Raw genomic sequence first — 22,128 nt, 5'->3', positions numbered from 1 at the left:
ATAGCACAAGAAATAAAAGCAAGAACCAATAACTGGGATAGATTCAAACTAAAAAGCTTTCTCTCAGCAAAGGAAACTATCAGTAATGTGAAGAGAGAACCTACAGAGTGGGAGAAAATCTTTGCCATTCGTACGTCAGATAAAGCACTAATTTCCAGAATATATAAAGAACTCAAAAAACTCTACACCAAGAATACAAATAACCCAATCAACAAATGGGCTAAGGAAATGAGCAGACACTTCACAGAAGAAGATCTACAAGCAATCAACAGATATATGAAACAATGTTCAACATCTCTAGTAATAAGAGAAATGCAAATCAAAACTACCCTAAGATTCCATCTCACCCCAATTAGAATCGTGATTATCAAGAACACAAGCAACATTAGGTGTTGGAGAGGATGTGGGGAAAAAGGTACACTCATACATTACTGGTGGGACTGTAAATTAGTGTAGCCACTCTGGAAAGCAGTGTGGAGATTCCTCAGAAAGCTTGGAATGGAACCACCATTTGACCCAGCTATCCCACTCCTTGGCCTAAAGGACTTAAAATCAGCATACTACAGAGATACAGCCACATCATTGTTCATAGCTGCTCAATTCACAATAGCCAGATTGTGGAACCAACCTAGATGTCCTTCAATTGATGAATGGATAAAGAAACTGTGGTATATATATATAATGGAATATTACTCAGCTATAAAGAAAAATAAAATTATGGCATTTGCAGGCAAATGGATGAAATTGGAGAATATCATGCTAAGTGAGATAAGACAATCTCAAAAAACCAAAGGACGAATGATCTTGCTGATAAGCGGATGATGACACATAATGGGAGGTGGGAGGGGGGCAAGACTGGAGGAAGGAGGGACTCTATAGAGGGAACAGAGGAGTGGGAAGGGTGGGGGGAAGGAAAAAAAATAACAGAATGAATCAAACACCATTACCCTGTGTAGATGTATGATTACACAAATGGTATACCTTTACTTCATGTATAAACAGAAACAAGATGTATCCCATTTGTTTACAATAAAAATTAAGTTTAAAAAAAAAAAAAAGAATGTGTGGTTCTCTTTACTGTGGACCCAGTCAAGAGAAAAAGCAAAACTTGTATAGTCTTGATATTATTTTAAAAGCATTAATTCTGGCCAGACTAGGAATTAGTGTCCTGTCAGCAAGAGGGACACATCATGAACCCAGGAAATGTTGATCTGAGCTTTAGGATGATTCCATGACAAAGGTTTCATCCACTTGATAATCTGAAAAGAAAGCAGAAGGAGGGGCATCATTAAAGATCATGAAAGAGTGTCACCAATCAGACTCCAGCTAAGCTGTTATGATGGGTAAACTTAAAAGTCTTAGGACCCACAGAGATTGCTGTTAGGAAAACCTACTGTGCTTAAAATCCTATTTTTTTGAGAAACTAATAGTTTCACTGAACTGTGTTCTTTTAGTCTCAGTGAAGACCAACCACCTGCCTCATCACTGGCATGACACAAAGTTACCAAGGGCCCTGTGTCTGGATGATTTTTTAATTTTCTGAAACCACTGGGGTGCTTGAATATTTTCTAGAAACAGGAATGGTAATTAAATATGACTGGGGCTGGGAGGGCAAGGTAAGGAATGTATTTCACTCTATGTCTTATATTGAACCTGATTTGACCCTCTTCTATTTCCAACTGTGCAATCAGTGAAATGGTTGGAGGCAACCTCTGACCCCTTTGGGGACTGCAGTTCTGTCCTAGTCGTGGGAAAATGACCATGTTTGGGTTTCCTCCTTTTGGAATAATTTTAAGGGCCTTCATTCCCTAACGTGTTGTTTAGCACAGCACCTCCAGGAAATAGATCCGTTAGGTTCAATGTTGCTTTCAATGTTCTCTCAAGTTACTGGCCCTCATGGGAAGCTTCTCATCCTCCCCCTCATTGTGTCTCCCTACCCCTCCCCCTTTCCACTAGTTCCCACACTCACTGAGTAAGGAAGGTCAATCTGAATACATCTGTCCACATCTCCAGAATGTCACAGAGGAGTAACAGCTGTTGACCTCTGTTCCAAACACATTATCCTGTTTGTCCCAAAAGTAGCTTGGGTGAACTCCAACGGATATATACAATCTCTACCTCCTATGGGGAATGTAGAGCCAGGAGATTATACTTCCCTCACTTGCTTTGGTAGTGGTATAAGTACAATCCATTTTCAAAAGACTGGATTCTATCACTGCTAATGATAATGTTAATAATTATAATGATAATTGTGGTTGAAGTTTATTAAGAATTTGCTGTGCCAGATATAGTGCAAAGCTAAAAGCATTCTAAACTTTCAATCCTTTATTTTTCCTTTAAGTGTTAGAAAAAGCAGTATTTTCTTTCTCCCTGATACTCTCCTTCAGCATCTTAATACATACACAAATACAACACACACACACACACACACACACACACGCAATTTCCCCTAGGTACAACTGAGAAAATAGAAGATTGCATGTTTTCACACAACACTGGAGGAAAAGAAAAAAGAACTTGGGGAGGAGGGATAAATCTGAAACTGACAAGATATCCAGTCTTAACAGCAAAGAGCAAGAATAAGAAGGTTAAGATCTCAAACGAGGTGCAGACAAATCTAGTATTTGTCTATGAATCCACCCAGAAATATACCATAGGACCAATGGGCATATGATGTCTTTTATATGTTGTCTTGAAAACAATTCCAGACTAATTTGTTCTCATTGAATGTAGTTCCCATGATATTACAGGTTGCTGAGAGCTGGAGTGACTGGAAACTAGCCCATCAATCTCCTTATCGAGGCCCAGAATTGACATTGGAAACATGGGGAAATCTCATTCTCTTCAGGAGCCTAAATTAGGCTGGTTTCTCATGTTACTGTTCATTGTGCAAAATTTTTGTTAGGTCAAATTGTTACATGGCTCTTCTAGGAAAATTAGAATTGTTTAGCTGAGTTGTAAGTGGAGCAAACAACAATAGGAAGACCTGTAATTGTACCTGAAAATGGACTCATTTGCCTGACTTACCTGTGTTCTGGTGACTTTGGCACCAGGGAGATTAAGGCATTCCCCTTGTCCCCAGGGAACTCAGGTCTGGAAGAAACACTGAGAAACAAGACTTTAATGTACCAGGAAAGGCTTCTCAGGGTGGGGTTGCTATGATTTGAAGGATAAACAGAACCAGCCAGTCCAGTCATGGCAAGAAAAGAAATTTCCTTCCAGGCAAAGTGTGCCTAACAGTGCATGGCTTGCTTAGGGACCCACAAAGAGCTCAGCCTGGCTGGAACAGAAAGGACACTGAGGTGGTCAGGGGCCAGTCTGGAAGGGTTTTCTGTACAATGCTAAGAGTTTGCTCTCTCTACTGAGTTCAGTGAAGAAGCCTCACAGTAAGAGTGAGTGCACAGGTGTGTGCTGCTATTACAGATTTAGGAGGCAGCAGAATATTAGATCCAATATTTCAAATAGGCTTATTTCATATATCAGCCCCAAATGATTGCCATCAGGGACCAGAATTACTGTGTCCACTGGGATTTCTGAGAGGGTTTGGGAAGGGGCAAGGGTAGAGGGAGCATAGGCAGTGGCCCTCACGGGACTCCCGGATCAGGATTACGATACAGCCATGAACTCAGGTAAGATTGCAGACTGCTCTTTTCCACCTATCCTTTCAATCTTGGCATTTTTCCATTGTTGGGAGACTAAAAATGACTGACTTCTACTTGCTAGTTCAGTTCTAAATCAAATAAGAGAGACCAAGAAAGATAAAGGAGTCAGGCTGATAGACATGAAAATATCACTGAGAGAAAACTCCTAGAGAATGTAGCTAAGACCTGTGGCCACAAGTGTCCCCAAATTCAGCGACTTACCTACTAATCCTGGGCATTTCTAGGAAAGTGCAGGCCAGGGCCTCCACAGAGAGTCTTTACCACCAAGCTCTCAGGTGACCCAAAGCACAATGTTGACACACTGGTGCTCTGTAGGAAGTGGTCCCAAAGGTGGGAGTGAGGGGCAGCAGAGTCAAGGAGAGACATGATATCAGGAAAGGGACTGAGGCAAGAGAGGTGTAACCAAGTACTTGTACTCAGTAATGGAACAAACAGAGAGAAAGACTAAAGACAAAGAGATGAAGATAATCTTAGGAGATGAGAGGAAGTGGTCCTTAACAGGAGGAAACTGGCCTAGGAAAACAGAAGTTATAGCAGTTACAGATTTACTAACATTGAGCAGTCACTTTTCAATGCACACACGACCTCTCATGAAAACCCTGCATAGAAGTCATTATAATTATAATCCATGATATGGACAAGAAGACATAGTGAGTAGCAGAAAGGGACTCAAACTCACTTCCTCCCGCTCTGAGATCATGATCTTTGGAAAACTGATGAATCGCTTGACTGACTTTTCGCTCTTTATCATCAAACCATGGCTTCAGATGAGTTTCCACTAGACTATGTAAATCAGTGGGAGAAGAACTGGAAATCATGGTTCAGTTGGTGTAATGGAGGGCAGAGGTGAGTGAATGACCTCTCAATCTTTTAGTTCAGTTTCTAAAGTCTCCGAAGAAGTTAACAACATTTCTTCCCTCTCCTCTTCCTCCCTCCAAGATGCAGAAATAGAAGCATTTTAATTTCAGCAGAGGGGAATGAAAGCATAGTGCTCATCTCTGGGTGCTACCTCAGACACTGGGAAACAAGGCTGACTTCTCAGGACTTGCTAATAGTGCTGTGTCTCGCTGAGAAATTCATACATCCTAAAAATAGCATCCATAAGGTGACTGAACAGTGGGAAGTGGCAGACTGGCTAATGAGTTGCACTGTGCTTGCAGATGTTGTCTCTGAGGACTCTGAGTCTATAGCCCAGGGGAATAGGGAGGGCTTGGGCTGGTTGCATGGACTCTCTCCAGGTCCTGGAGGTCAGTGTTTCCAGAAAATTATGTTAGTTCTTTTCTCAGATCTTACTCAGGGAACATTTGTGAAAATGCACAAATTGTACCCAAGATAGTGGGCATGTCCTCTCAGATCCATCTAGTCTCTACATCTATAACACTCAATTATTTCTTATAATCTCAGACTCTGAAATGGACAAACTGGACAAAAATATGCATGTTGTTTCTGTGCAAACAGGGAATCAATAAGTACTTCTTGCTTCTTCTCTTTCTCTATTCAGTAGGAATGCACAAAATTGTCTCATATGAGCCAGGTGTGGTGGCATATGCCTGTAATCCCAGCTACCTGAGAGTCTGAGACAGGAGAGTTTCAAGTTCAAGAACAGCCTGGGCAATTTATCAAGACACTGTCTGCTTTCTAGCTGAGGAATGCTCAGTTCCAGTTTTCAATATGGCAGGTTAGAGGAAGGCTGCATTTCCAGTCACCCTCAGAATTCAAAGGGCAGGAATACTGCTTCTCAGCAAGGTGAGCGAAAGAGGAAATTCACTGAAATTCATTATCAGACAATCAGCATCTCTTACAGACTCTGAAATTCACATGCAGTGAATGAGTAACAAGGAAGAATATATTGGAGCCAAGCAGGTGGTGGCAATGGCCATGGTGCCAGTTCAACAGAGAGAAGAGGGATAACAGAGAGAGAGAAAGAGAGAGAGAGAGAGAGAGAGAGAGAGAGAGAGAGAGAGAGAGAGAGAAACACAATGGACAAATTTCACATGGAAAACCCTGTAGAACAGAAAGGCAGTCAGAATTTAGCTGATCCACAGGCTGCACCACAAATTGGTGTTTGAAAAACACTCAGTTTCTCAACTAGCAAGTGGAGAGCTGAGCCATCTTGAAGAAGCTATGCTGCAGCTTGCTGCTGCAGGAGCCTAGGAGATTATAGCAAATGTGGCCATACTGTCCTGGCAAACCTCTACCACATGGCCTAGGGTGTACCTAGAGGGACATGAGTATAACAGGCACAAAGAATATCATATCAAAAATATATATATATCGTATCCGAGGGGGTGTGAGTCAGAGACACAAAGGGGACAAAGAGGAGTGCATCTCACTTTCCCTTTGAGTCTGGTCACTCATGTGACCAGCTGAAGAGGGTCAGGAAACTGAACTTTCGAGAGTGATTACACTCAGGAACTATAACTGGAAGCCCATATTCATGGGCAGTTGCATGTGTGAGACCTTTGGCTCCCCCACCCTATGAGTGGAATTCTCAGGAGGCTCCTTAGATCTGGGTTCCTGACCAGAGATCAGCACCTGCCTGACCCGAGGGTGTATTGATCAGTCCCAAAGGCCTGATTAGACCCAAGTTCCAGCCACTGGAACTCCACACTTAGAATTCTGTAGCAGTCTCACCCTAGGAGTGCATTGATCTGGTCTTTCCAGACAAAATCCCAATTGATAGTACTTCCCATTCCATCCTACCTTCTACTGGTGAGAAAAGAAGATGAAAACTATTTGAACCTCCTTCAATTTTAGGTTACTCCAGTTAACAACTCAGGGAACAACACAAAAGGAGGAAGGGGAAGGAGTTAACAACCCCCAGCCCTTGCTTTCTCTAAAGGGCACAAAGAATAGAAGAGACAAAAATCCCAAACTAACAATCAGGCCCCAAGTAAGAATGGCTAGGGGCCCCCTCAGGTCCCACTCATGGACATCCACTTCTACAGCAGAAACAGAAAATTAACCAAAGGTTGTGAGCCCTAAACCTGTGGGGAGTCTCAATCTTCATCAATTTAGAATATACAGAGTTGAGTAAGGAAGGTCAATCACAGAGGCTCTTCTCCACATTCACTGCACTGCTGTATGCAACACAATTTCCAGACCTATAAGAAGGACCCACACTCATTTGAGACTTAGGAAAAGTGGAATTCTCAAGCTCATCATGACACAATACACACTATCAAAATACAATAATCATTACCAAAGAACTACCAGGGAAACTATACTACAGAGCCCACATGGAAATATACAGGCAAATTCATAACATCCTGATATCACAAAACACTTTGGCAAGAAAAGGCTGTGCCCTAAAAAACCCACACATAAGAGTAAAGGAGAAATTCACTCCAACAGATGCATAAAACCTAACATATGAATACAAGAAACAAGTTTTTTTCAAATTTCTTAACTAGCACATTACCTTTAATGTGTTGCCTCCTGAAGTTAATAATTTATCAGAAACTCTCCAAAGATATCAAACTTGATGAAATATCAGATAAAGAATTCCAAAGAATGATTATAAAAATTATAATTTTGAGAGAACACAGAAAACAACTAAATGAATTATGGAATTCAGTACAGGATATTAATGAAAAATTCAATAAAGAGATAGAGATATCAAAAAAGAACCAAACATAAATCTTAGAAATGAAACACACAGTAAATAAAATCACCTGAAAGTCTCTTTAATAGAGTAGACCATGCTGAAAATAGAATCTCAGAGCAGGAATACAAAGCAACTGGCCTTGAACATTCAAATAGTATTAAAGAAAAGAAAATGAAAAAGAGGAAAAAAAAAGAAAAGAAAATGAATAATCATGACCAGAATATACAAGAATTCTCGGACAACATAGAGCCCAAATTTAAGAATCATTGAAATCTAAAAAGATTGTGAATGAAATATTATTATTCAGGCTTAAAAAAGAATGAAATTATGGCATTTGCCAGTAAATGGATGGAACTGGAGAATATTATGCAAAATGAATAAGTCAATCCTAAAGGACCAAAGGACAAATATTTTCTCTGCTATGCAGATGCTAATTCACAATAAGGGTGCGGGGGAGAATAGAGGTACTTCAGATTAGACAGGGGGAGTGAAGGGAGAAGAGAGGGTGTGGGGATAGGAATGATAGTAGAATGAATTGAACATTATTATCCTATATGCATATATGATTTACATGACCCCTGTAACTCTACATCATGTACAACCAGAAGAATGAGAAGTTATTCTCCATTTATGTACGATGTGTCAAAATACATTCTATTGTAATGTATAACTAGTAGGACAAATTTCTAAATAAAGAAATAAATAATGAATTTTAAAAAAGATCGTGAGGCTAATGGCATCAATAACCTCTTCAGGAAAATAGCAGCAGAAAATTCTTCAAACCTTGAGCATGAGATGGACATCCAGATACAGAATTGTTCAGAACCCCAGATAGACAAGATCAAAAAATACCCTGTGCACAACATTATAATTAAAATGCCTAACAGACAGAATAAAGATAGAATTTTAAAAGTCTGAAGAAAAAAACATCAGGTCACATTTAGAGGCAAACTGATGAAAATTACTTCTAATTTCTCAGCACAAACTCTAACATCCAGGCAGACTTGGAATGATGTATTCCAAGTCCTGAAAGAAAATAACTGTCAACAAAGATTACTATATAGCAGAGCTATCCTTCACTGAAGGAGGAAAAAAAAAAAAAAAAACTCTTATAAGATAAGCAGACATTGAAAGAATTCATGACTACTAAGCCAAAACTAGGAAAACTACTTAAATAAACACTTCACACAGAAGAAATCAAAAACAAACTCCAGAACTCACAAATGAACAAATCTCATTTGAAGATGGTTAAAGAAATGTGAAACACAACTGAATAAAACATTAGGAATAAATCAAAATGGCAAGAATTAGTAAATATCTCTCTACAATTACATTGAATATGTGTGCTCTCAACTCTCCAATTAAAAAACACATGCTGGCAGAATGGATTAAAATACAAGACCCTTGCTGGGCATGGTGGTGCATGCCTTTAATCCCAGTGACTAGAGAGGCTGAGGCAAGAGGATCACAAGTTCAAGAGCAGCCTCAGCAACTTTGCAAGACCCTAAGAAACTTAGCAAGACAAAATGTTCAACATCTCTAGTAATAAGAGAAATGCAAATCAAAACCACCCTAAGATTCCATCTCACCCCAATTAGAATGGCGATTATCAAGAATACAAGCAACAACAGGTGTTGGTAAGGATGTGGGGAGAAAGGTACACTCATACATTGCTGGTGGGACTGCAAATTAGTGCAGCCACTCTGGAAAGCAGTGTGGAGATTCCTTAGAAAACTTGGAATGGAACCACCATTTGACCCAGCTATCCCACTCCTCGGCCTATACCCAAAGGACTTAAAATTAGCATATTACAGAGATACTACCACATCAATGTTCATAGCTGCTCAGTTCACAATAGCCAGATTGTGGAACCAACCTAGATGTCCTTCAACTGATGAATGGATAAAGAAACTGTGGTATATATATACAATGGAATATTACTCAGCCATAAAGAATGATAAAATTATGGCATTTGCAGGCAAATGGATGAAACTGGAGAATATCATGCTAAGTGAGATAAGCCAATCTCAAAAAACCAAAGGAGGAATGGTCTCGCTAATAAGTGGATGATGACACATAATGGGGGGGAGGGGTTAGTGTTAGGGTTAGAGTTAGGGTTAGGGAGGGGGGCAAGAATGGAGGAAGGAAGGACTGTATAGAGGGAAAAGAGGGGTGGGAGGAGTGGGGGGGAAGGGAAAAAAATAACAGAATGAATCAAACAACATTACCCTATGTAAATTTATGATTACACAAATGGTATGCCTTTACTCCATGTACAAACAGAGAAACAACATGTATCCCATTTGTTTACAATAAAAAAAAAGAAAATGTGGTACATATACACAATGTAATATTACTCAGTCATAAAGAATAATGAAATGATGGGATTTGCCAGTAAGTGGATGAAACTGGAGGCTATCATGCTAAGGGCAATAAGTCAGTCTCCCTCCCCCCTCAAAAAAAGGACCGAATGTTCTCTCTGATATGCAGGTGCTGACTCACAGTAGGGGTGGGGAGACTCACCAGATTGAGACAGAGGTGATGTGGGGAAGGAAGGGAGATGGGAATGGGAAAGAGAGTAGAATGAATCAGATATAACATTTCTATGTTACTATATGAATGCATGAAAACCACAAGAATGGAAAGTTATACTCAATATATTTATGATATGTCAAAATACATTCTATTGTCATGTATAACTAAAAAGAACAAATTATAACTAAAAAAAAATTTTAAAAAGGAATGAATCACTTACAAATTCATTCTAAAAAGTCAGTATAATCTTCATATCAAAACCAGATTAGGACACATCAAGGAAAGAAAATACAGACCAATATCCCAATGAAATTAAATGCAAAAAAAACTTGATAAAATATTAGCAAATTGTATTCAACAACACATTAAGAACATTGTACATCATGACCAAGTTGTTTTTATCCCTGGGTTGCAAGGATAGTTTAATCCTACATAATTAGAATTAAGAGTGAAATCACACAGTCCTCTCAGTAGATGGAGAGAAAGCCTTCTACAAAATTCAGCACCCATTATGATTTTTTTAAAAACACAGAAGAGCGGACTAGAGGCTGCATTCCCTGTTGCTCTGTCACTCAGGTTTCAAGCAGAGGAAAATCTGTTTCTCTGTGAGGCAGTCTTTACTGCTCATGAATCGCCTGCTGTTTACCCCATTTGTCCATCTCGAACACCTGCAGTCTGCCAGCATATGGCCTACTTTTTGAGTGCACATCAATCACTGACTGCTGCCTATCATCTGCCATTTGCCTGTTTGCCTGCCTCTTGCCTGCCTATTGCCTGCCTTTCACCTACCCATCACCCACCACCCCAGGTCCACCTGCCAATCATCCGCCGGTAGCCTGCAGACCACCCACAGACCGTCAGCAGATCACCAGCTGCCTGCTGTTGCCTGGAAGTCCACTGTCACAGTACCTGCAGGTTTGGTTACACATGGCTGCCGCCATTTGGGCACAATAACCAGGACCTGCAGGAACCCTGGCCCAACCAAACACACCCTGCCTCCAGGACCCCTGGCTTGACCAATTGCAACCCACACAGACTCGGCACCCACACCCTGTACTGAAGCTCCCCATTTGCCAACACATTTGGAAGCCAGTATAGCCATCTTGGATTATCCTGGAAGCAGAAGCTGCCATCTTTAGATGGGGTCAATCCCATTCTGAGACCCCTGCTGGAGAATGGAAGCTCATTGTCAAGTACTTCTCATGCATCAGGCTACTGAAGACTGGGAGGTTTGAATAGTATATGACTGTTATAGTGTAGTTATTTTTTCTCCTTTTTGAAATTTTTTAAGATTACATTTCTTTATTTTTCTCAGTCTATTTTCCTCTTGTTTAACTGTTTCCTCAGAGTCTCTTTCTCTCTTTTCTCATGCTAACAACCAACTTCTTTTGATTCCACTTTCATTCTTCCTACGATCTAGTACTTCTATATACTCTTTCCTTATCCCATTAACAGTTACATCCTTCAACCCTCCTCATCCTCTTTGTCCACAATTGAAAATCTATTTGTTATACTGTCTATAATAATTGAACTCGTCCTTTCTGTTTAATATGAAAATATTGTTAATGTCTTCATGGGGGATATTTGATTTAGGGCTACATATTATCTGTACTTGATCCTGCTAATGGTGATCTCCCCCTTAAAGAAGCGGTTTTGGAAACCTGCAGGGTCACTATAATCCTATGGGGGGAAATTGCAATACCCCAGATCTGCACTGCTAGAGGGGAAGATATGTGAACAACAAGAAAAAACAAGGGAAGAGAGTGTTCCAAACAAACCAAGATTCTATATTAATAGAATCCAATGAAAGTATGGTTGAAAAAATGTCAGAAAAGGAGTTCATAATATACTTAATTAAAATAATTCATGAAGAAAAGAATGAGATAAGAGAGCAAATGCAGGCAATGAATAATCACTCCAATAAACAGTTGAAAGAGCAACTGCAGGAAGCAAAAGACCATTTCAACAAAGAGTATGAAAAAAAAAAAAAACAGAAATCCTTGAAATGAAGGAAACGAAGGAAACAATAGACCAAATAAAAAACTCAATGGAAAGCATCACCAACAGACTAGACGATTTGGAAGACAGAACCTCAGACAATGAGGACAAAATATTTAATCTTGAAAATAAAGTTTCCCAGAGAAGATGGTAAGAAATCATCCAAGAACTATCGGACATCATGAAAAGACCAAATTTAAGAATTATCAGAATTGACGAAGGCACAGAGATACAAACCAAAGGAATGAACAACCTATTCAATGAAACTATAGCAGAAAATTTCCCAAACCTGAAGAATGAAGTGGAAAATCAACTACAAGAGGCTTACAGAACACCAAATGCACAAAATTACAACAGATCCACACCAAGGCGCATTATAATGAAAATGCCTAACATCCAAAATAAAGATAGAATTTTAAAGAGAAAAGCATCAGATTAGATATAGGGGAAAACCAATACAGATATCAGCAGATTTCTCAGCTCAGAACCTAAAAGTTAGAAGGGCCTGGAATAAGAAATTTTAAGCTCTGAAAGAACATGGTTGCCAACCAAGAATCTTATACCCAGCAAAACTAACCTTCAGATTTGAAGACAAAATAAAATCCTTCCATGATAAACAAAAGTTAAAAGAATTTACAAATAGAAATCCTGCCCTACAGAACATTCTCAGCAAAATAGTCCATGAGGAGGAAATGAAAAACAACAATGTAGGTCAGCAAAGGGAGAAAATACCCTAAAGGAAAAGTCAATCAAAGGAGAAACCAAGTCAAGTTAAAAATCAAAAATAAGCCAAAATGGGAATACAAATCATATCTCAATAATAACCCTGAATGTTAATGGCCTAAACTCATCAGTCAAAAGACATAGCCTTGCAGATTGGATTAAAAAGAAAGACCCAACAATATGCTACCTTCAAGAGACTCATCTCATAGAAAAAGACATTCACAGACTAAAGGTGAAAGGATGGGAAAAAACATACCACACACAGGAACTCAGTAAAAAAGCAGGGGTTTTCATCCCTATATCAGGTAAAGTGGACTTCAAGCCAAAGTTAGTCAGAAGGGATAAAGAAGGACATTTCATACTGCTTAAGGGAACCATAAATCAGGAAGACATAACCATCGTAAATATTTATGCCCCAAACTATAGGGCATCCATGTATGTCAAACAAATCCTTCTCAATTTCAGGAATCAAATAGACCACAACACAATAATTCCGGGTGACTTCAACACACTGCTGTCAGAATGCATGAGAAAATGTTTTCCCCTCCAGAGTCCTATCAGTAGAGTATGTTAGCTAACTTAGGATTTTTGCCAATGGAGAGAGAGAAAACAGTCTTTCATCCACAGTTTTACTTTACATTTCTCTTTTTTAATGAGTGATGTTAACTATCTTGTTGTTTATTATTAGCAAATTTTATTTCCTTTTTCTATGTTTCAAAAGGGTTATGATTTTATCAATTTACATGTTAGGAAGGATAGCTCTTTGTGATATGAGCTGTAAATATCTCCTTTATCTTTTTTAAAAGTTTGTTTATGATGCTTCTTTCCATAAAAAAATCAACTTTTATGTAACAAAAATTATCAGTGAAATAATTTATGACTTGGGAATTTTGAGTCATGAAAGGTTAGATAGTTCTTGCTAACTCCAGATTTATAAAGAAAAAAATTTCAAGTTTTCTTATTATTATTTAATGGTTGTGTTATTTTAAAAAATCTTTGGTACATATGGAATTTATTATGGTATATGAGGTAAAGCGGGGATATTATTATACTTATTCCTATAACATTTGTTGACTACTTCTTCTTCCCAGTGATTTAAGATTATGTCCTCTTTATACATTCAATTTCTATATGTATTTGAGTGTACTTACTGAGCAGTCTGTTTTGCTAATAGACCAATGTGATACTCTTAAATTATCTAGGCTTTTAAAAATGCCTTAATATTTTTTTTAAGGGAAGAAACGATTCTGTTTATTAACCTCACTGTATATTCAGAAAGGATTAAAAAACACTTATTTCCTGGACAAAAACTGTACCAAAAGTATTTCCTTACAAAATAATCTCTCAGACCAATAGTATTGGATTTACACAGACATATGTACTGACACACATTAGCTTGAACTAATACACAATTTAAACATTTCTGCAACAACAGAAGAGTTCTACCAAACTCTTATTGCATTTATGTGAGAAAGTATGTTTTCTTTAACCTCTTAAAAATAGTAATAAAAAATTACAAAATAATGTAATTGTAGAATTAAGGCTGAGACTATATAATCTAGTATTAATAAAGCCAAACAATACTTATAAAAAAATAATGCTGCATATTTTATTTGTATACAGAATAAGTCTTTGAAATCGGAAAAGCAACCTGTCACACGTTCTCACTCATCAATTTAAAGTTATTCTGTGTATTTTAAAATTTGAATTCCAAGATACCTGTGCTTTTTTTAAATCCTGAATTCTTCATTGATTTTCCTCATATATTTACAATTAAATATCTAGTCTCTAGAACCTTCCTTACACAAAGGACAAAACATTTTTGTTAAATAAATTCACACAAAAGAAACAAAAAGGCTGTTTTCAAGGAATAGTTCTAACACATTCATGATAATTATACTGAAAAATAGCACATATACTTTTCTTCAGGATTAATAGATGCTATGTGCCAGTTTTAGAGTCACTGACATGTGAGCATACTTTCTTCTGACACATTTGCAAGATAACGACAACCAAAGAGCAGGGTGACTGGATAATTCCAATAAATCCATACTGTCCACTGAGATTCGTAAAATGGAACAGTTGATTTTAGTCATCTGTAGACATGGAAATTCATTCTCAGATACTTGTACTGTCCCCAGAAATACTCAGTTTGGTAAGTCACCTTTTGTTCTGAAACAGAGATGCAGTGGCAGGGTATTCTTAGTGAGAACAGTGACCCCTTCTCTCTGTCACCTTTTATACATCTGTTTTAGTTGTAATCCATGCTCAAAATATGGAACGCTTCACAAATTTGCGTGTCATCCTTGCGCAGGGGCCATGCTAATCTTCTCTGTATCATTCCAATTTTAGTATATGTGCTGCCGAAGCGAGCACCTTAATATGTTTTGGTCCCACTTCTATGTTTATTTTTTTCACTACATTTAGCATCAGGTGATATAGCTTAAAACTGTCAAGTTTTCATTGAGATTTAGTTAAAGTTACAAATTAATTGACACAATAATATGGTCCTTCTATTTGTAGAATGGTTATTTCTTTTTTGCCTTCAGTGGTATTTTAATTTTTATTTTTTAATAGGTCTCACATTTTTATTGACAAAGATATTAATATATATTTCATTACTATTATATATGAAATCTTTTCTCCATTAAATCTTCCAAAAGATTCTTTGAATATAGGTAAACTACTGATTTTTGTATATTGATTTTTGTACTTGGTAATCTAATTGAGCTGTCTTACTGTTTGTAGTAGCTGTTAATAAAATATCTTGAATCTTCAAAAGGAAAAAAATGAAGTAATTATAGTTGAACATGAGTCAACTACCAGAATATTTAGTGCAGCATATTTATATAATAATAAATTGGAAACCCAAATAGACCCATAGGTGACTGGTCAAATATTATAATACCACTACATGGTGGTTTATTATGGAGTCATTAAAATTATATAGTGTAAAACTACTTAATATAAAAAAATGAACATTGTTGAAAGGGAAAAGCAAATTACAAAATACTGTAATAGTGTGATCTATGTATGTAAAAGAGAAAAATTGTATGTGTGTGTTTGTATGCATTTCTGTGTGTAACTTGTAAATTGATGACACGTTTTGAAAAAAAGACACTAAAGAAACTAAGAAACTAAGAATAGAAGGAACTTCACATCATAAAAGCTATATAAAAGGACAAACCCAAAGCTAACATCGTGATGAATGAGGGAAAATGGAAAGCATTTCCTTTAAAATCCAGAAAAAGACAAGGACGATCCCTCTCACCAGTCATTTGTAATATAGTAATAGAAATTCCAGCCATAACAATTAGGCAGGAGAAGGAAAAAGGGATAAAAATAAGAAAAGAAGGAATTATTCCTGTTTGTAGATGATGTGATCCTATACTTAGAAAATCCAAAAAGCCCCTCTGGAAGACTACTGGTGCTAACCGGCAAATTCCACAAAGTAGCAGGTTATAAAATCAACATACAAAATTATATAGCTTTCCTATACACCAATAATGAATCTGCCAGAAAAAGATGAAAAAAGTCAGGAAAACAATCCCATAGACAGCAGCCTCAAAAACATTAAATAAAATACCTAGGAATAAAGCTAATCAAGGAAGAGAAAGACCTCTGTAATGAAAACTATAGAACACTGAAAAAAGAAATTGAAGATGACACAAGAAGAGAGAAAGACCTCCTATATTCATGGATGGGCAGAATTAACATTGTTAAAATGACTATATTACCATAAGCAATATATAGATTCAATGTAGTCCTTATCAAAATACCAATGACATGTTTCACAGAACTAGGGGGAAAAAAAAAAAAAGAACATTCCTAAAACACATTTGGAAGAATAAAAGACCCAGAATAGCCAAAGCAATTCTAAGCCAAACAAAGGAACTGACTTCAAATTATACCACAGAGTTATAATAGCAAAAGGTCACTAACATGGAAAAAAAAAAGAAAAAAAAACAGAAACTATGCAAGTCCTAGAAGAAAATATAAGGTCCAACTTTTAGGCAAAGGCAATGACTTTCTCAATAAAAGGCCTAACGCTCAGGAAATAATGCTTAGAGTTAATAAACGGGACAACATCAAATTTAAAACTTCTGCACAGCAAAGAGAACACTTAGGAATGTGAAGAGAGAACCCACAGAATGGAAGAAAAATCTTTGCTAACTACCCTTTTGACAGAGGATTAATGTCTAAAATGTATAAAAAGCTCAAAAAATTTAACACCAAAAACAACCCAATTAATAAATGGACAAATGAACTGAACAGACACTTCTCAAAAGAAGAAATGTAAATGACCAACAAATATATGAAAAACTGTCTAAAATCTTCAGTAATTAAGAAAATGTAAAGCAAAACTACAGAGATTTCTTCTCACCCCAGTCAGAATGGCAGCCATCAAGAATACAAACAATAATAAATGTTGGAGAGGCCGTAGGGAAAAAGCAACACTTTTATACTGTTGGTGGGATTGTAAATTAGTAAAACCGATAGGAAATCAGTATGAAAGTCCCTCAAAAGACTAAGATTGGAACCATAATGACCCAGCTATACCACTCTGTTATTTATCCAAAAGAATGAAAGTCGTCATACTACAGCAATACATGCATATCTAGGTTTATAGTAGCACAATTCACAATAACCAAACTATGGAATCAGTTTAGGTGTCCACAGGTGGATGAATGGATAAAGAATATGTAGTATATGTAAATAATTGAGTTTTATTCAGCCATAAAAAAGAATGAAATTATGTCACTTGCAGGAAAATGGATGGAATTTTAAAATATTATGATAATAAAAATAAGTCAAGCTCAGAAAATCAAGGGTCATATGTTTTCTCTCATTATGTGGAAGCTAAAGAGGAAAACAGAAAAAAAAAAGGGGGGGGATGAGACTGGATCTCATGAAAAATCAAAGGGAGATCAATAGAGTAAAGAATAGGGACCAGGAGGGAGGAGGAGAGGAGGAAAAGGGGAAATACTGGGGAAAGATAATGGTCAAATTATATTGTTATCTCATGTGCATGTATCAATATGTAACGAGTTCCACTATTATGTGTAATTATAATACACTAATAAAAATATGATAAAAGGCTTAGAGAATTAAAAAGTAATAATAATAATGCTCAGTCCTATTGCTCAAAAAGGCCACACGTGTTGGGGAACTAACTCACCCAGAAACAGCTACCAGCCTGTGGTGGTGGGAGCAGGCGCGTAGATGCCCTTGGATTGCACATCTCTGTAGCATGTTCCTGCCATGTTCCAGAGACATCCAGAAGGGTTGAACTCCTCTTGCATGCAGTGATAATTTGCTTATTAGCACACCCTATATTGACTTTCTTTTATTTCTTGCTTTTTCACTTCTCTAACGTAATTTCCCCTGCACCCCCAAATAAATTATAAGCACTACAATATATTGTTTCATAATATAGTAATAAGCATGTTTACTAATACATAAAATAACATCTATAATATCTAGCTATGGCATGATAAATTCTATAATTTTGAAATAGTGATAAGTTAGTATTTGAGATACCTGCAACAACTATAATGTGATATAAAAATAAATACCTGTGATTTCTATTGATGACAAAGTCACAAGTACTGCTAAAATTACTGTGGTTCCTTGCCTAAATATATCATTCCAATGTTAAATTTAATTAGTTAGAAAAAGATAGCAAAAATGAAGATGTAATTTTTTTCCCAACCAGGTTTGCACAGGATTCCTACTTAGGAGCCCCTGGATAAGTCAGTGCATCTGGCTGCGTTCAGCATTTCGTCTACCTCCCTGTGGATGATGTACACAAACACACACAAAGACTGTAGGTTCTATATCTCAGCACTGGAATTTGACAACATCTTAATGATTTCCGAAGAGAGAACAATTACCAGATGGCTTATCTACTGAAAAATCAAGGAGCAGAAAGTGAAAATAACATGGTAGATATCAATATCAGTATTCTCTCTAGCTTCAGTTCCAAATATAAATTGGTGTGGATGGCCACTCCCCAGCCTTCATTTTCCTCCTTTCCTGCAGAATCATAATCTCCACAGGGTCACTTATACAGTACTTGCTTTTCTCTTGTATTTTAGATGAAGTTCAACTTTCCATTCCAGTATTACTCAGCAGGGTGGAACATACCAAAGTCCCTATAGTGGGAGTGAGGTCCACACTCAAGCTCAGACCTCTTGGTATGAACAGTAAAGCCTCCTGTCTATCCTTCAAACACTCAACATCTGCCTTTGCAAGTTGTATCCAGAGGATCCAAAAATTCTGGAAGGACATTTCTACTGTAGATTCATGAGTATTTTGTTTTGTTTTGCTTTGTTCATCCTCTGAAATACCATTTCTTTTAGGTCACAGGTACCTAACATGAATTCCCTCTGTGGGGAATTATCTTCCCTTTCCCAATGACTTCCCTAGGCTCACTCCTCCTCCCAATACTCATTTTTGACCACCCTATGAACTTCCATTTATTCCCTATATCCATATTCTTTATTTTTCATAAATGGTCAGAATTATTTTATGTATTGGTTTGTTTGTGTTTCTATGTCCTCTAGTAGAAGCTAAGCTTCCCAAGAGTGGAGACCATGTCTGACTTGTTTACCTCTGCACTCCAGCACCAATACATGCCCAGTACAAAACAGGCACTCCACAAAAATTTGGAAAGTGGATTGATTAGTAGTGAACACTCCCTCTTACAATATGCAGCTTTATAATCTGTAATGTACACTCTAAACTCCTATACCAAAGCAGTCAAGGAAGACAAGCAGGGTGAAGTATTACATGCTGTATATTCAAAAACATCCCTCTGCTTTATGGACCAGAGGTGGTCACCCAATAGGCCTAGTTTGTTTGTCTGCCGCCTGTTATTCCAGCTGCCACAATACACTCTACTTACAGTGCCAGAATCTCACAACTGGCATGGATAATCCCATACCTACTTCTCTGATTCGAGGATGAATGGCGATCTGAAGCAGAGTTGCTTAATCTCTGGAACCACAGAGGTCGGTGCCTGAGAGATATCTTAGTCCTGGCTCACCAGGTGCTCCTCCTGTCAGACTCTCATCTCAGTGCCACAGTACCAGGAAAAGTTTCCCTGGAGATTGAACCCAGGGAGGCGCTACCACCAGGATACAACCCTATGTCCTATTATTTATTTATTGTTTTTATTTTGAGACAGGGTCTCACTAAGTTGCACCCACTGGCCTCAAAGGTGCAATCCTCCAGCCTCAGCTTCCCGATAGCTGGGATTACAAGTGTGTGCCACCATGCCTGACTGGCTCTCAAGGTATTAATCTCCTTCCTGGGATTCATTTCCTCCCATTCATTAATTCAACAAATGATTAATGAAAATTGCAATCAGTGATAGACCCATTCATGAGGGTCGGGAAGGCAAAGGCAAATAAGTGTCTCAAGATGGACAAACAGAAGGTGAGTTTCTATTTTTATAATGATTGAAGCAGAGGGCACTATTTTGGTTCATATAGAATTACCTCTCTAAAATATCTATTCACTACTGAAATGAGCCAATGTGATAAGGGCACCCACGAAAGAGTTAATGTATGTGCGTATATGTAGTTGCACATTCTCATTTGTTCTCTCACAAAATCCCAAAAGTATCAAATGGGAAAATAAATTTCCCTCCCAGGGACATATACGTTCAATGCAATTAGCAACTACTGTTGCTTTAAGGGAATGTCTGGGGCCACTGCACTGCCGAGCCCAGCAAGCACAATGGAACATTTTCCTTGGGATGACCTCACTCCTGCTGACCCACACAGGAAATAATTATTTTCATAGTTCCCTGAAAACAGTGAAACACACTTGCTTGAAAAAAAAGCTCCTTTGACCCTGTAAGACAGTGGCTTCATAAGCATAGCTGAACCTAGCTTCTATCCAAATTCAACAATTTTGTACGTCAATGGTGCCTTATTCTTGGATTATGGGTTCCCAGATCCAGGCCACACTTCAGAGTTCTGCCAAAATGCCACCACAAACAGTGCTTTCCTTGTATGTCTAGCTGAAGAATGTACCATCAAAGAAAAATGATATTTCTTTCCTAAGATAGAATATGGAAATTCCACAGATGTCCTAGCAACAAATTTGAACACTCTCGTCGTGTCTGAGAAACACCCTTCCTCGTTCAGATTAGCCCTGGGGCGTGCCAGAGATGTCCACCAGCGTCGAAAGGAGTGACAGTTTGGGCATCAGGATTTGTGACTGTCAGTGAAAAGTCCAAATATCACAGTCCTTTCTTCCTTTCTTTATGGAGTCCCCAAAAGACAGCATCCTAAATGGAAGCCACAGAGAGTTCAAGGAAGCTGTCTCTGAGAGAAGCAAGGCTGTTGAAAGCAGAAGAGTGGGAGTAAAGAGGTAATGTCCTCAACCAAAATTGACTCTGTTCCACTAAAATCCCAAGTCACTGACTCAGGATAAAGACCTGACTGCTTGACAGAGACGTAGAAGGAACAGTAGTTTATACGTAATCGATGGTTTTCCCCATCTCACCTAGCAGTCTTGAACTAAGCAGTCCAGGACTGGTGTGGCAGGCAGGTCAAGGGCCAGGAACCCAGGTGCCTCTGTTAGGCACCTCTACCATCCTTGGACCTATCTGGGTCCAGAATCCTATGGCCAGCCCCTCCCCTTCCAGGGCACAACCCAGAAACAGTGTCGCTTCTGTTTAAATCCCATCAATCAATATTGTTTAATATCCCATCAACCAGAGCTGCATGGCTGATCCCGTCTACATATTCAGAATTCTATGACTATAGAAAAAAGAGAACCAATATTGGGGGACATCGAGCAGTTTGCCACAGTTGTCAATAGTCAAGATTATTCCTTTGAGTAATGGATAAGTTTTCAAAAGACATAGCCTCTTCTCTTGCAAAGCAATTATAGTGTCCAGCCCTCCAAATTACTCCATTTATCAGACTACCTGCCTGACTGCTTGACAAAGACCCTGAACAACAGCAGTTTAAACAAGCTAGATGTTTTTCCTATCTCACCCAACACCAATTCCTTGTTACAGCTAAGAAATGAAAGGCCATAGGAGAACTTCAGTGCCTTTGCACCTCTGTGTAAGAATACTAGGTCAGATCAGTAAACAGAGATGTCCTTCCTCCTGGGAAACTCCCCTGATGTTGGTGCTGCTTGGGTCTAAAAGTGGCACCTCTTATCCCATATACCAAGGACTCTGCTTTGATAACCGTAAGACACAGAGGTTATCCTGTGGTTGTGAGGATCACCTCTTCTCACTGTCTTTCTATATCCCTAATAGAAGGATGGTGTAGTACTGAGTCAAGGACTCAAAGCTCCTAGGTAGTTTCCACCTTGGGCAGGAGGAAGGATTTCTCCAACCCTAAAACCCTTCAAGGAGTAAACTAGTACAAGAAAGGGGTTACATGTCAGTTTGGGACTTCTCTGAGAATTTCTGAGATCATGACAAGAAATAGGTTGCTTGTAGACTTGGGGGTAATTGATCCGCCCTCTTCATGAGTTGTTTGGATGAGATTCACTGAGTTCTAAAGGTGTAGAGAATCCCCAAGGAAGCAAGGGCTTCCCTTCCATTTCATCCACTGAGGAGGGATGAACAAG

General features: G+C 38.2%; 1 non-coding gene across 1 annotated transcript; it reads right to left on the bottom strand.

The window, feature by feature from the left end:
• Positions 1–14,794: 14,794 nt before the first annotated feature.
• LOC124981443 (U6 spliceosomal RNA) lies at positions 14,795–14,901 on the bottom strand. Its single transcript, XR_007107969.1, has one exon. It is a non-coding gene; the product is annotated as a U6 spliceosomal RNA (small nuclear RNA).
• Between the last annotated feature and the right edge of the window lie 7,227 nt (positions 14,902–22,128).

This window comes from Sciurus carolinensis, chromosome 3 (assembly GCF_902686445.1).
Source record: "Sciurus carolinensis chromosome 3, mSciCar1.2, whole genome shotgun sequence".
NCBI classification, from domain to species: domain Eukaryota; kingdom Metazoa; phylum Chordata; class Mammalia; order Rodentia; family Sciuridae; genus Sciurus; species Sciurus carolinensis.
This window is presented reverse-complemented; position numbering and strand designations above follow the sequence as displayed.